Raw genomic sequence first — 12,038 nt, forward strand, 5'->3', positions numbered from 1 at the left:
GGGGTGAAAGTGTCCGGACCAGGGGCGGACTGACCATTTAGGCACTCGGGCGCTGCCCGAGGGCCCAGGGTCAGTAGGGGGCCCCATGAGATGCCCTTGGTACCTTTCATAGGCTTTTTTCGGTGTGGTTTGAGTGTGGGTGAAGACACAGGGGCCCCATGATTTCCTATTGCCCGGGGGCCCCATGAGTTGTCAGTCCACCCTTGGTCCGGACTGGAAGTGGTTAACTACTTGCTGACTGTGCTATAGCCAAAAGATGGCCAGTTATTATTATTATACAGGATGCATATCGCTCCAACAGTTTGCACAGCGCTTTACAAAATGAAGGCAGACATTCCAGTTACAATACAATTTGGTACAAGAGGACACAGAGGGCCCGGCTCCTGGGAGCTTACAATCTAGGAGGAAGGGTTGAGTGATACAAAAGGTAATAGCTGTGGGGGGATGAGCTGATGGAGGAAATAAATGGCAGTTTATAGGTTAGAAGCAGAATAGGCTTCTTTAAAGAAAAAGGTTTTCAGGGATAAAGGTAGAAAGATTAGGAGACAGCCGGACAGATTGGGGTAGGGAGTTCCATAGGATGGGAGAAGCTCGAGAGAAGTCCTGGAGGCGAGCATGGGAGGAGGTGACCAGTTCTGGAATGGCGTCTATTGACCAGAACTTGCATCGGGTGTGCTCTGTGATTGCTGCATCCTTTGGAGACAGCTGATCACAGATCGAGGTAAAGGGCCAATCACAGCAGCCCTTTATCATGTGATTAGCTGTGTCCAATCATGTAAACAAATGCTGGTCATTTCTTTTCCTCAGCGCTCTTCTTTTATTAAGAGGCCACAGCTCTATTTTAGGTTATGGTGGTGGAGGTTACCTGCAGTGGAGGGAGGATTTTTCCAGTTGAATATCTGAATACAGGTTCACTTTTCATTTTAAATAGAGCCAGAAATTGTTAAAACCCATTTGTTGTCTTTTCTTAATACGTGTGTCCCATTGGGGAGAATTTATTTGACTTCTTCTGTAAATTCAACAGGAAGTGAGGGAGATCTCCTCATAGACAGACGTCACCGGAAAAAGTGTCCCCATTAGACGTTTTCCCTCTGTTCATGTTCTGGTGACAAAGCTGAACTGCAGAATATATATCATCTAAATCCGTTCCTCCTGTGTATTCTTCTTGGATCTCGGTGAGCTTTGTGCATTTCTTCCAGATCTGTGCAGTCATCCAGTGTGAGACCTCCTGTAATAAAGACCGCTCACCGCTGCTCTCTCTCCTTGTGCAGGGGGACTGGTCTTGTCTCCGCCCACTCCTGTAGTTTTCTGCAGACAGCCTGTAGTGGGTGGGGCCTGCTGGGCCCCTCCCACGGCTCTTCTCCCTGCACAGGCAATGTACAGCAAAGTGATGATGTCACTGTTATTAATTAGGATTGTAAAGGCATTTGGTGCACACGTAGATTTACATCTTTTGTGGCAATTGAGGAAATTATTTAAATTCGATTTTTTTATGCCTGGAGTTCAACTTTAAAGTATTGAGTTTTTCTTCACTTTTTAGTCTAGATCAGGGGTCTCCAAACTTTCCAAGCAAAGAGCCAGTCTACTGTCCTTCAGGGTATAGGGAGGCCAGACTGTGGCCAGTGGTGGTAGAAAATGCCTTGGCGTCAGTGCGCCATCATTGGTTTTAATAGGAAGAATAGTACCCCATTGATTGTGTCAGTAGGGGGAATGGTGCCCCATCATTTGAGCCAGTTGGTGGAATGTGCCCCATTGATTGTGTCAGTAGGGGGAATGGTGCCCCATCATTGGAGCCAGTTGGTGGAATGTGCCCCATTGATTGTGTCAGTAGGGGGAATGGTGCCCCATCATTGGAGCCAGTTGGTGGAATGTGCCCCATTGATTGTGTCAGTAGGGGGAATGGTGCCCCATCATTGGAGCCAGTTGGTGGAATGTGCCCCATTAATTTTGTGTCAGTAGGGGGAATGGTGCCCCATCATTGGAGCCAGTTGGTGCAATGTGCCCCATTGATTGTGTCAGTAGGGGGAATGGTGCCCCATCATTGGAGCCAGTTGGTGGAATGTGCCCCATTGATTGTGTCAGTAGGGGGAATGGTGCCCCATCATTGGAGCCAGTTGGTGGAATGTGCCCCATTGATTGCGTCAGTAGGGGGAATGGTGCCCCATCATTGGAGACAGTTGGTGGAATGTGCCCCATTGATTGCGTCAGTAGGGGGTATGGTGCCCCATCATTGGAGCCAGTTGGTGGAATGTGCCCCATTAATTTTGTGTCAGTAGGGGGAATGGTGCCCCATCATTGGAGCCAGTTGGTGCAATGTGCCCCATTGATTGTGTCAGTAGGGGGAATGGTGCCCCATCATTGGAGCCAGTTGGTGGAATGTGCCCCATTGATTGTGTCAGTAGGGGGAATGGTGCCCCATCATTGGAGCCAGTTGGTGGAATGTGCCCCATTGATTGCGTCAGTAGGGGGAATGGTGCCCCATCATTGGAGACAGTTGGTGGAATGTGCCCCATTGATTGTGTCAGTAGGGGGTATGGTGCCCCATCATTGGAGCCAGTTGGTGGAATGTGCCCCATTGATTGCGTCAGTAGGAGGAATGGTGCCCCATCATTGGTGCCAGTTGGTGGAATGTGCCCCATCATCAGGTGCCCCATCATGAGTCACAGTTGGTGGAATGTGCCAGATAAGGGCAAGCAAAGAGCCACATCTGGTCCCTGGGTCACAGTTTGGAGACCACTGGTCTAGATGAACAATGGTGGTCACCCAGACAAATAGAAGAGGTGAATCTCTCTAGCAGGGATACAATAAAAACCCTACATTTGACTACAAGAACTAAAGAAAAACAGGTACAAAGGGATTGAATTATATTTCTTGTCTGGGATTATCCTTCCTGATCTGAATGCTATAGCTGAGCAGCTGTGAACAAGGGCAAAAAAACCCTCTTTTCCCATAATTCAATGAGATTTGTTAAAGAGGAACTGAACTGTACCTGAGCACCACAAACCGAAAGCACAATTTACTTCTCTTTTGATATTTAACCACTACTGAAGATTGTATCCTCTTCATGACCGTGCCATTGTTTTTGCTATTCACCACTGTGCTACTTTAACTGGTAATTGTTTGGTCATGCAACGCTGTACCCAAACAAAATTTATATCATTTCTTTCACACAAACAAAGTTTACTTTTGGTGGTATTTGATCACCACTGGGTTTTTTATTTTTTGCTATATACATGACAAAAATACCAAAAATCTTGAAAAAAAAAAGGATTTTTTTACTTTTTGCTATAAAACATATCCAATAAAAACAATTTAAAAAAAAACCAAACACATTTCTTCATAAATGTTGGCCAAAATGTATTCTTCTACATGATAAAAAAAAACCCCAATAAGTATATATTGATTGGTTTGCGTGAAAGATAAAGCGTCTACAAACTATGGGATATATCACTCATTGTGCTCATTCAGGAAAGGAAGGGGCAGGTAAATGTGACATATTTACTGGACGGTAGTGATCACTCATTGTGCTCATTCAGGAAAGGAAGGGCAGGTAAATGTGACATATTTACTGGACGGTAGTGATCACTCATTGTGCTCATTCAGGAAAGGAAGGGCAGGTAAATGTGACATATTTACTGGACGGTAGCGATCACTCATTGTGCTCATTTAGGAAAGGAAGGGGCAGGTAAATGTGACATATTTACTGGACGGTAGCGATCACTCATTGTGCTCATTCAGGAAAGGAAGGGCAGGTAAATGTGACATATTTACTGGACGGTAGCGATCACTCATTGTGCTCATTCAGGAAAGGAAGGGCAGGTAAATGTGACATATTTAGGGGACGGTAGCGATCACTCATTGTGCTCATTCAGGAAAGGAAGGGGCAGGTAAATGTGACATATTTAGGGGACGGTAGTGATCACTCATTGTGCTCATTCAGGAAATGAAGGGCAGGTAAATGTGACATATTTATTGGACAGTAGCGATCACTCATTGTGCTCATTCAGGAAAGGAAGGGCAGCTAAATGTGACATATTTACTGGACGGTAGCGATCACTCATTGTGCTCATTCAGGAAAGGAAGGGGCAGCTAAATATGACATATGTACTGGACCCTTCCCCTACCCTCCATCCTGAAGGATCCTATTGTGCGCTTGCAGCTGCGGGTGTATTGAATTATCCTATTGATAAAAAGGAGTCAGCATTTTCCTCCCTGATTGGTCGCACTTCATGTTCCAGACACATACATATTATTTTATACTGAATAGCGGCGTACGGGTTAAATCAGCTTCTCTATCATCCATCGCTGGCTAGAAGAGATTAGAGATCAGAATCCTGCTGAGGCCGCACCCTGTCCTACCCTCCCGTTCCCACCTCTGCCTGCTATTCTACGGATCCCGCAATCCTTCACGGCAAAGGCTGGAGAGGGAAGGTGATAAGTAACATCCATCGGTGAACTGCTCATCCTCTCCAGGAATTACTGTTAGTGTGCTAGATCCAAATATATAGGTATGACCCATCCCATCGGGATTCATTAGGCTTCTCACAAGAGCACTGCAGCTTCTTGTCACATGATTCTGTCCTTCCCATGCACCACGGTGTATGGGTGAGACTGTGGCGACAGGGGTCGCCATATTTTCCGTAGCAGGGAATATTTTACAAATATTTGCGGGCTGAAAAAAAAATTGTTGTATAAATAAATTAATAAAATTAAATGAATGAATAAACGTTCTCCAAGAAATAACTTCATATTGGAAGCCTCCCCATCACAACAGAAGTCCCCCTTCACATCAGAAGCCTTAATTTCACAAATGAGTTCCACATCAGGACCCCCTCCTATCACTTCAGATCACCCCTTATACAGTATAAGGATCCCTATCAGAGTTTCCCCATAAATCATGGTCCCCATCAGAGTCCCCCCTTACATCAGAACCAATATTAGAGTTCTCCAAAACATCATGGTCCTCATCAGAGTCTGCCGTCATATCAGAATTCCTATCAGAGTCCCTCGTACATCAGGCTCCCCATAGAGTTCCCCCATATATCAGGGTCCCCATGAGAGTCTGCCCTCATATCAGAATTGCTATCAGAGTCCCCCATACATCAGGCTCCCCATATATCAGGGTCCCCATCAGAATCTGCCCTCACATCAGAATTCCTATCAGAGCCCTCCCGTACATTAGGATCCTTTTCAGAGTTCACTCATAGATCAGGGTTCCCCCTTACATCAGGGTCCCCATCAGAGCTTCCTCTTACATCAGGGTCCTCATCAGAGCCCCCTCTTACATCAGGGTCCCCATCAGAGTCTCCCCTTACATCAGGGTTCCCATTAGAGTCCTCACTTACATCAGGGTCCCCATCAGAGTCTCCCTTTACATCAGGGTTCCCATCAGAGTCCACCCTTACATCAGGGTCCCCATCAGAGTCCCCCCTTACATTGAGATCCTTATCAGAATTCACCCATAGATCAGGGGCCCCATCGGAGTCTCCCCTTACACCAGGATTTCCATCAGAGCCCCCCCTTACATTAGGGTCCCCATCAGAATCCCCCAGTTTTATCAGGCTCTATAGCAGAGTTCACCCATAGATTAGGGTCCCCATCAGAGTCCCCCTTATAACAGGGTCCCCATCAGAAGAGGAGACCAACTGATCTGAATTCTCAGTCTATGCCATGGGCTGGATAAAATCTCATAGCAGGCGGATGTGGCCCCTGGGCCATAGTTTGGAGACCCCTTCTATAAGAGAAAGGGGTGGAGCTGGAACCAATGAACACACTGCCTGAATTTTCACAGTTGCCCATTATAGACAAGAAAGCAATCAATAATAGGCACGGAAGAGTGGCCATAAAAATAGAAACTTGAAGGAATGGATGAGCAGAGCTGGAACCCTGGGGCCATCTTATTTGTATTTACCCCCAAGAGCATTGCAGTTGTGTTTGAAAAAGATTTCTGGATTCTTGGCTGGCATTGTCTACAGCCGGAAGGATATCCCTCATTTCTTTTGTAATCTAAAAAGGATCTGAGATTGAAGTGACACGGCACAAGTAAACATTTCAGATACAAACTAATTTCTAATGTAAGATCACATAGAGCCAACACATTTCGGGAGCTAGAGATCACCCCTTCTTCAGGGCTTGAAGGTGAGGAACAACATCGTTCCTCAGCAGCTGGTTGGAGCAGAACACCGTACTTCCCAATTCAGTTGGTCAAAGTACCACATACATTGCCTTCTCCATCCAGTCCCATCTTTATACATTGTTCCTCATCTTCAAGACCGGATGAAGAGGGCAATCTCTGGCCCTTCCCACATGGAAGAAAAATATATTTGAAATGTATTTTAAAAATATCCTTCCCAAATATATTGACATATGATTGAAATGCTACAATTTTGGCCATATTTAATATATTTCAAAATATATTTCAATAAATATCTATATCTATCTATATATATATATATATATATATAGATAGATAGATAGATAGATAGATAGATAGATAGATAGATAGATAGATTTTTCTTTTTTAAATTCATTTCAAATATACCGTACGTCTTTAACAATACAACTCTACATTTTTGGAATGCATTTCCAAATATATGTAAAAATACATGTTAAAATGACTTTTTTATATGTTAAAAAAATCTGAAGGATATATTTAAAAAAAATAGATTTTTAAATATATATATATTTTAAATATATTCTTCAGATTTTTTTTAACATATAAAAAAGTCACTTTAACATGTATTTTTACATATATTTATAAATACATTCCAAAAATGTATTTTTAAAGGCATACAGTATATTTGAAATGTATTTTGAAAAATATTTTTCATATATTTTGTAAAAAAAATGCATTATGTATATATATATATATATATATATATATATTTATTTATTTATTGAAATATATTTTGAAATATATTGAATATGGCCACAATTGTAGCATTTCAAATATATGTCAATATATATGGGAAGAATATTTTTGAAATATATTTCAGATATATTTTTCTTCCATATGGGAAATCATAAAAGAACTGTAATTAGCCACGTTTCTGGAAAGCTGAGTTAAATTTCACTTGCCACGTCCAGGCCTAATTACTGCCAGACCTGTTGAATCAAGAAATCACTTAAATAGAAGCTGCCTGACAAAGTGAAGCAAACTAAAAGATCTCAAAAAGCATTTCAAATATATTTTTCTTCCATGGGTTGTGTTGGCTCTATTGAAGTAAATTTATACTTGGGCTATAAACTTGTGGTGTGGCTCTTCAATCTCTTATCTTTAGATCCACTTAGAAGCTACGTTTTTTCAAGTATAACGAAAAGCTAAACTGTTTTGTAGTTTTAGATAGAGTGGAGAGGGATTATAACACCTGTCAGGCTTTTATTGCTGTCAGTGCCCACCTTAGGGAGATCCACTTTCTCTGTTTATCCTGTTTATCACCAACAGTGAAAGAAAATCCTAAATTTCGGATTGTCTCTAGAACAGTAACCGAAGAGAAACCTTCCAATGGAAACACTAGTTCTGGTGGCAACCCGGGATACCCTCTATTTTCCTCTCACTTTCTGTTTTGGATATGGAACAGCAAGTGAAGGGAAATACTGTATCTCCAACAGGACACAGATGGCAAAAAACCTGACAAAGGTTATAACCCTTCCATACTGTATCCAAAATAAAAAGCTTACCCTCAGTTCTATTTGAACTCTGTGGGAAGAAAAGCATTCATGTTTGATGAGAACATACCTTTAAAGCAAAGCTACCTGGCATGTTAAACTTTCAAAATGCTTTGTCTAAGAGCAGGCAACACAATGTGGCATCTATTGGGCGGCACAGTGGCTTATTGGTTAGCACATCTGCCTTGCAGTAAATGGGTCATGGGTTTGATTCTCGATCATGGTGCCTCCTGCATGGAGTTTGCATGTTCTCCCTGTGCTTGTGTGGGTCTCCTCTGGGTACTCTGGTTTCCTCCCACACTCCAAAGACATGCTGGTAGGTGAATTGGCTCCTGTCTAAATTGGCCCTAGTATGTGTATGTATGAATGTGAGTTAGGGACCTTAGATTGTACACCCCCTGAGGGTTAGGGACCTTAGATTGCACACCCCTTGAGGGTTAGGGACCTTAGATTGTACACCCCTTGAGGGTTAGGGACCTTAGATTGTACACCCCTTGAGGGTTAGGGACTGATGTGAATGTACAATATATATGTAAAGCGCTGCGTAAATTGACAGCGCTATATAAGTACCTGAAATAAATAAATATTGCTTTTGTTACCCAGAAAACCCTTCTTTGTGTGCCCCTCTGAAACCGGTTTACTTTGTCAGAAAGAGCTGAACATCCTTGATTTCAAAGCTTAGCCCTGTCCAACCTTCATTCCCCCATCCAATGAGAGAACACTAATTGGCCACTGAGGCCATATGTTATATTAGAGCAGAATTCCACCCAAACGTGGAAGCTCCGCCTATCTGCCTCCTTCCCCCTCCGCTGCCACATATGGCACCTTTTTTTGGGGTGGGGGTGGGGGTGAATCTGGTTGTGACATTGCAGAATAGGTCCAGTTGAATGTGACCAACTATTGCTAGACAAGCGTCTTAATACTTGGTGTGGTAGGTGTCCTTTCCCCACTCCATTTATCCATGTCCTTGACCTCATTTATCCAGGTCGTTAGTCACATTCATCTGGACTTGTTCTTTTAAAGAAATGTATGGATTATTATTTTTTCCCCCAGTTATACTTACCTAGGTGGATGCTGTATCTGTCCCCCGTTGGCTCCAGGGGAGGACCGACAACGCATGGGTCCCCCCTGGCAATAGAGGATCATGGGGCCCCTGTGTCCTCGCCCACACTCAAACCACACCCAAAAAAGCCTATGAAAGGAACCAGGGGCATCTTATGGGGCCCCCTACTGAACCCCTACTGAATGGTCAGTCTGCCCCTGGTTGGTTCTAAGTGTCAGAACTTAACGATCATATGACCACTAATTGCTGAGTTCTCCCAGCCACTCTGAGCAGAGAGCAATGACTGTCAGTCACTGGAGTGCTGGGCTGTGGAGGGGAGGGAGTGGCTGGCTCAGGCTCTCAACGGCTCGAGAGAGGCTGAGCCAGGTGCCGCTCCAAACTCTGGGGTGGATCCCGACTTTCACCTTTTGGCGCCCGCCGAATGCAAATGTGCGGCCTCCCGGCATCTGAGCCTAGACGCCGAGTGGCTGGACATTTGTGTCCTATAAAAAAAAAACATATGGGCTGAGAGCGCGCACCCTCTTCTTGCGATAGGGACCTTTCCCGATCATGTGACCACTGTGACAGCAAATCACATGACCCTAAAACCCTGCCCCTCCTCCCGGCTTCTGAAACCCTTAAATGTCCGGGAGACGCCGGCACCAAGGGGTTAAAGTTGGGATCTTTCCCCAGCCTGGACCAACTGAGCGACGTCAGCCGACAGCGGACGTCAACTGAAAACAGGTCACAGGCAGGGGCATATTTAACACAAGGCGTTTGCTTAGGGCAGCATTTTCCAGTGGGGCAGCACCCCCCAGGAAGAAGGGACATATGCGGCATGGGGACCAGGTGGGATCTGAAATGATTGCACCAACTGTTGTCACCTTCTCACCAAGCTGCTTGGCCATAGTTTGGTAGCCCAGTCCAGCCTTGTGTAGGTCTACAATCTTGTCCCTGACATCCTTGGACAGCTCTTTGGTCTTTGTCATGGTGGAGAGTTTGGAATCTGATTGTTTGATTGCTCCTGTGGACAGGTGCCTTTTATACAGGTAACAAAATGAGATTAGAAGCACTCCCTTTAAGAGACTGCTTCTCAGCTTGTTACCTGTATGAAAGACACCTGGTAGCCAGAAATCCTGCTGAATAATAGGGGATCAAATACTTATTTCCCTCATGAACATGCAAATCAGTCATCATTTGTTAGACGCATTTCTGCTGAATTTGTTGTTGCTATTCTGTCTCTCAGTGTTACAATACACCGAACATTCGATTTTTAGACTGATCATTTCTTTGTGAGGGGCAAATATTCAAAAATCAGCAGGGGATCAAATACTTATTTCCTCCACTGTACACCACTGGTCACAGGAGTGCAGAACGCACTGCACTCCAATGATCCACAGAAGTACAACCAAAAGAGCTCTGGCTGTACTTCTTTAATGTTGGCAACAGTGGCAGACTGACCATTTGGAAGTTCGGGCACTGCCCGAGGGCCCGGGGTCAGTAAGGGGCCCCATGAGATGCCCCTGGTACCTTTTTCATAGGCTTTTTTGAGTTTGGGCAAGGACACAGGGGCCCCATGATCCCCTATTGCCCGGGGGCCCCATGAGTTGTCAGTCCGCCCCTGTACCCAAGTTAAACTTGGTGTCTGTGCAGATTCCGGCTGTGTTCACAAACGTCTAACACAGATCAGTCCCCTACTGCAGCCTCCCACTGTGTGACTGGCTACAAAGTTACTGTGTAGCAGTTAGGTCACTGGGGGAGAGGAGACTGAGGAAATGCTTCCTCCTGCCTGCAGCAGACTGATGGCATCCTCTCAGCCTGGCTAAAGTCACTGGACTAGAGATCAAGGATGGCGTTAAAATAATAAATTGTAGACTTTTTGAAACATTATGCTGTTTTTGTATATTGTGACATGTCAGGAATGTACTTATGGAGACTTATAGGCTTTCATGATGTGAAATTGGCAGGAGATGAATTCTGGTTCGTTGTGTATCCTTTGTTCTGGGCATATACACATACGACCCTAAACACAGGTACGACTCTGTATAGCCAGGGCCATGGATAAGGGGGTACCGCTGGTTCTCCTGTACGGGGTCCAGGCCAGCAGAAGGGCCCAGGCAGCTGGGTGAATAAGTTGTGGGCAGGGAGGGTGATCATCCTGGTGCGGAGGGACATTTACTGGAATCGATCCCCTGTATGGCTTTCTGCTGCAGCTGAAAGCTGGCATCTCCTCTCCCTCCTGCCATTTTTCAGCTGCTGCAGAGGTGGCCATATGGGGGATCAGTTCCAGTAAGTGTCCCCCACCACACCGGTCACCCCCTGTGCACCATATGTTTCCCCATGCTGCCCCCGTGTGCCCAACCCACAGTGTTTCCGGCTTCCCTCCTCTTCTTTCCACCCGCAGCTGCAAGTGCACAATAGGATCGCTTCTCGGCCTTTTGGCTAAGATCAAGTGTAGTATCTGTTCTTATCAGTGTCCAGTGGGGGTGCTCCCGGCCATTCTAGCTTTGCGGGGATGGCTGTTGTATAGTACCCTCACTGGTATGATGGGGGTCCGGAAGGCTAGTACCGGAGGGACAGAAACCAGGGAGCGCCATGATTCGTTCTGGGGCCTTGGGAGTAATTCCTCTGGGAAAGCTGGAAAGACCCAGTACCTCCTGATTTGGACGGATCTACCTCGGTCTGGCCAGGGGCTGAGGAGGCAGAAAGTCCACAAACTCAGTGCCCCCTGAGTAGACGCTCTCAGGGGTGCCACTAGTAACACCTGGGTGTGGGACCCCACAGTGTGAAGATGGCACATGGTCACTGTTTTTACACTCTTTTTGCACAGCGCCCTAAGGACCAGGCCTTTTGGCTAAGTCCGGGGCAATTTTTGCTACGGGCCTCAGGGCCTGGTCTGTGCACAATTTGGCACGACCATTTTTTTATTTTCTATTTATTTAATTTATTCACCTGCCACGTTTGTCACTTTTGCTGTTACTTATGTGTGTGTTTTTCACGGATGGAGGGTGTGGGTCCTCGGGCCTACCCTGAAGTCTAGGGGGAGGATGTGTGGCCTTTTGGTTCCTTCCTCCTCTGATCCCTAGGGGGTTTTCTCTCCGGGAGAACCCCCTGACCTAGTACTGGATGTCCGGCTTCGGCTGGGCATAAGGAATGGTGGTCCACCAGGCCTTTTGGCCAGGAGGACCAAATGGGAACCTTGTCCCTGTTAGGAGCTTCGTGCCCCGGTTGATTAGGGTAACGGTCCAACCCCTTCGGGGGTGGGACAAGCACACCCCTAAGTGCACTTTTTCGTGTGGTGTTCGCACTTGCACTTTTTTTGTGATCA

At 45.5% G+C, this 12,038-nt stretch overlaps 1 pseudogene; it reads left to right on the forward strand.

Annotated features, from left to right (window-relative positions):
- Positions 1-11,132: 11,132 nt before the first annotated feature.
- Positions 11,133-11,248, forward strand: LOC149457540 (U2 spliceosomal RNA; annotated as a pseudogene).
- The last annotated feature ends 790 nt before the right edge of the window (positions 11,249-12,038 follow it).

This window comes from Staurois parvus, unplaced genomic scaffold, assembly GCF_062004578.1.
Source record: "Staurois parvus isolate SC_StPar_1 unplaced genomic scaffold, SC_StPar_1.0 ptg000315l, whole genome shotgun sequence".
Taxonomy (NCBI): domain Eukaryota; kingdom Metazoa; phylum Chordata; class Amphibia; order Anura; family Ranidae; genus Staurois; species Staurois parvus.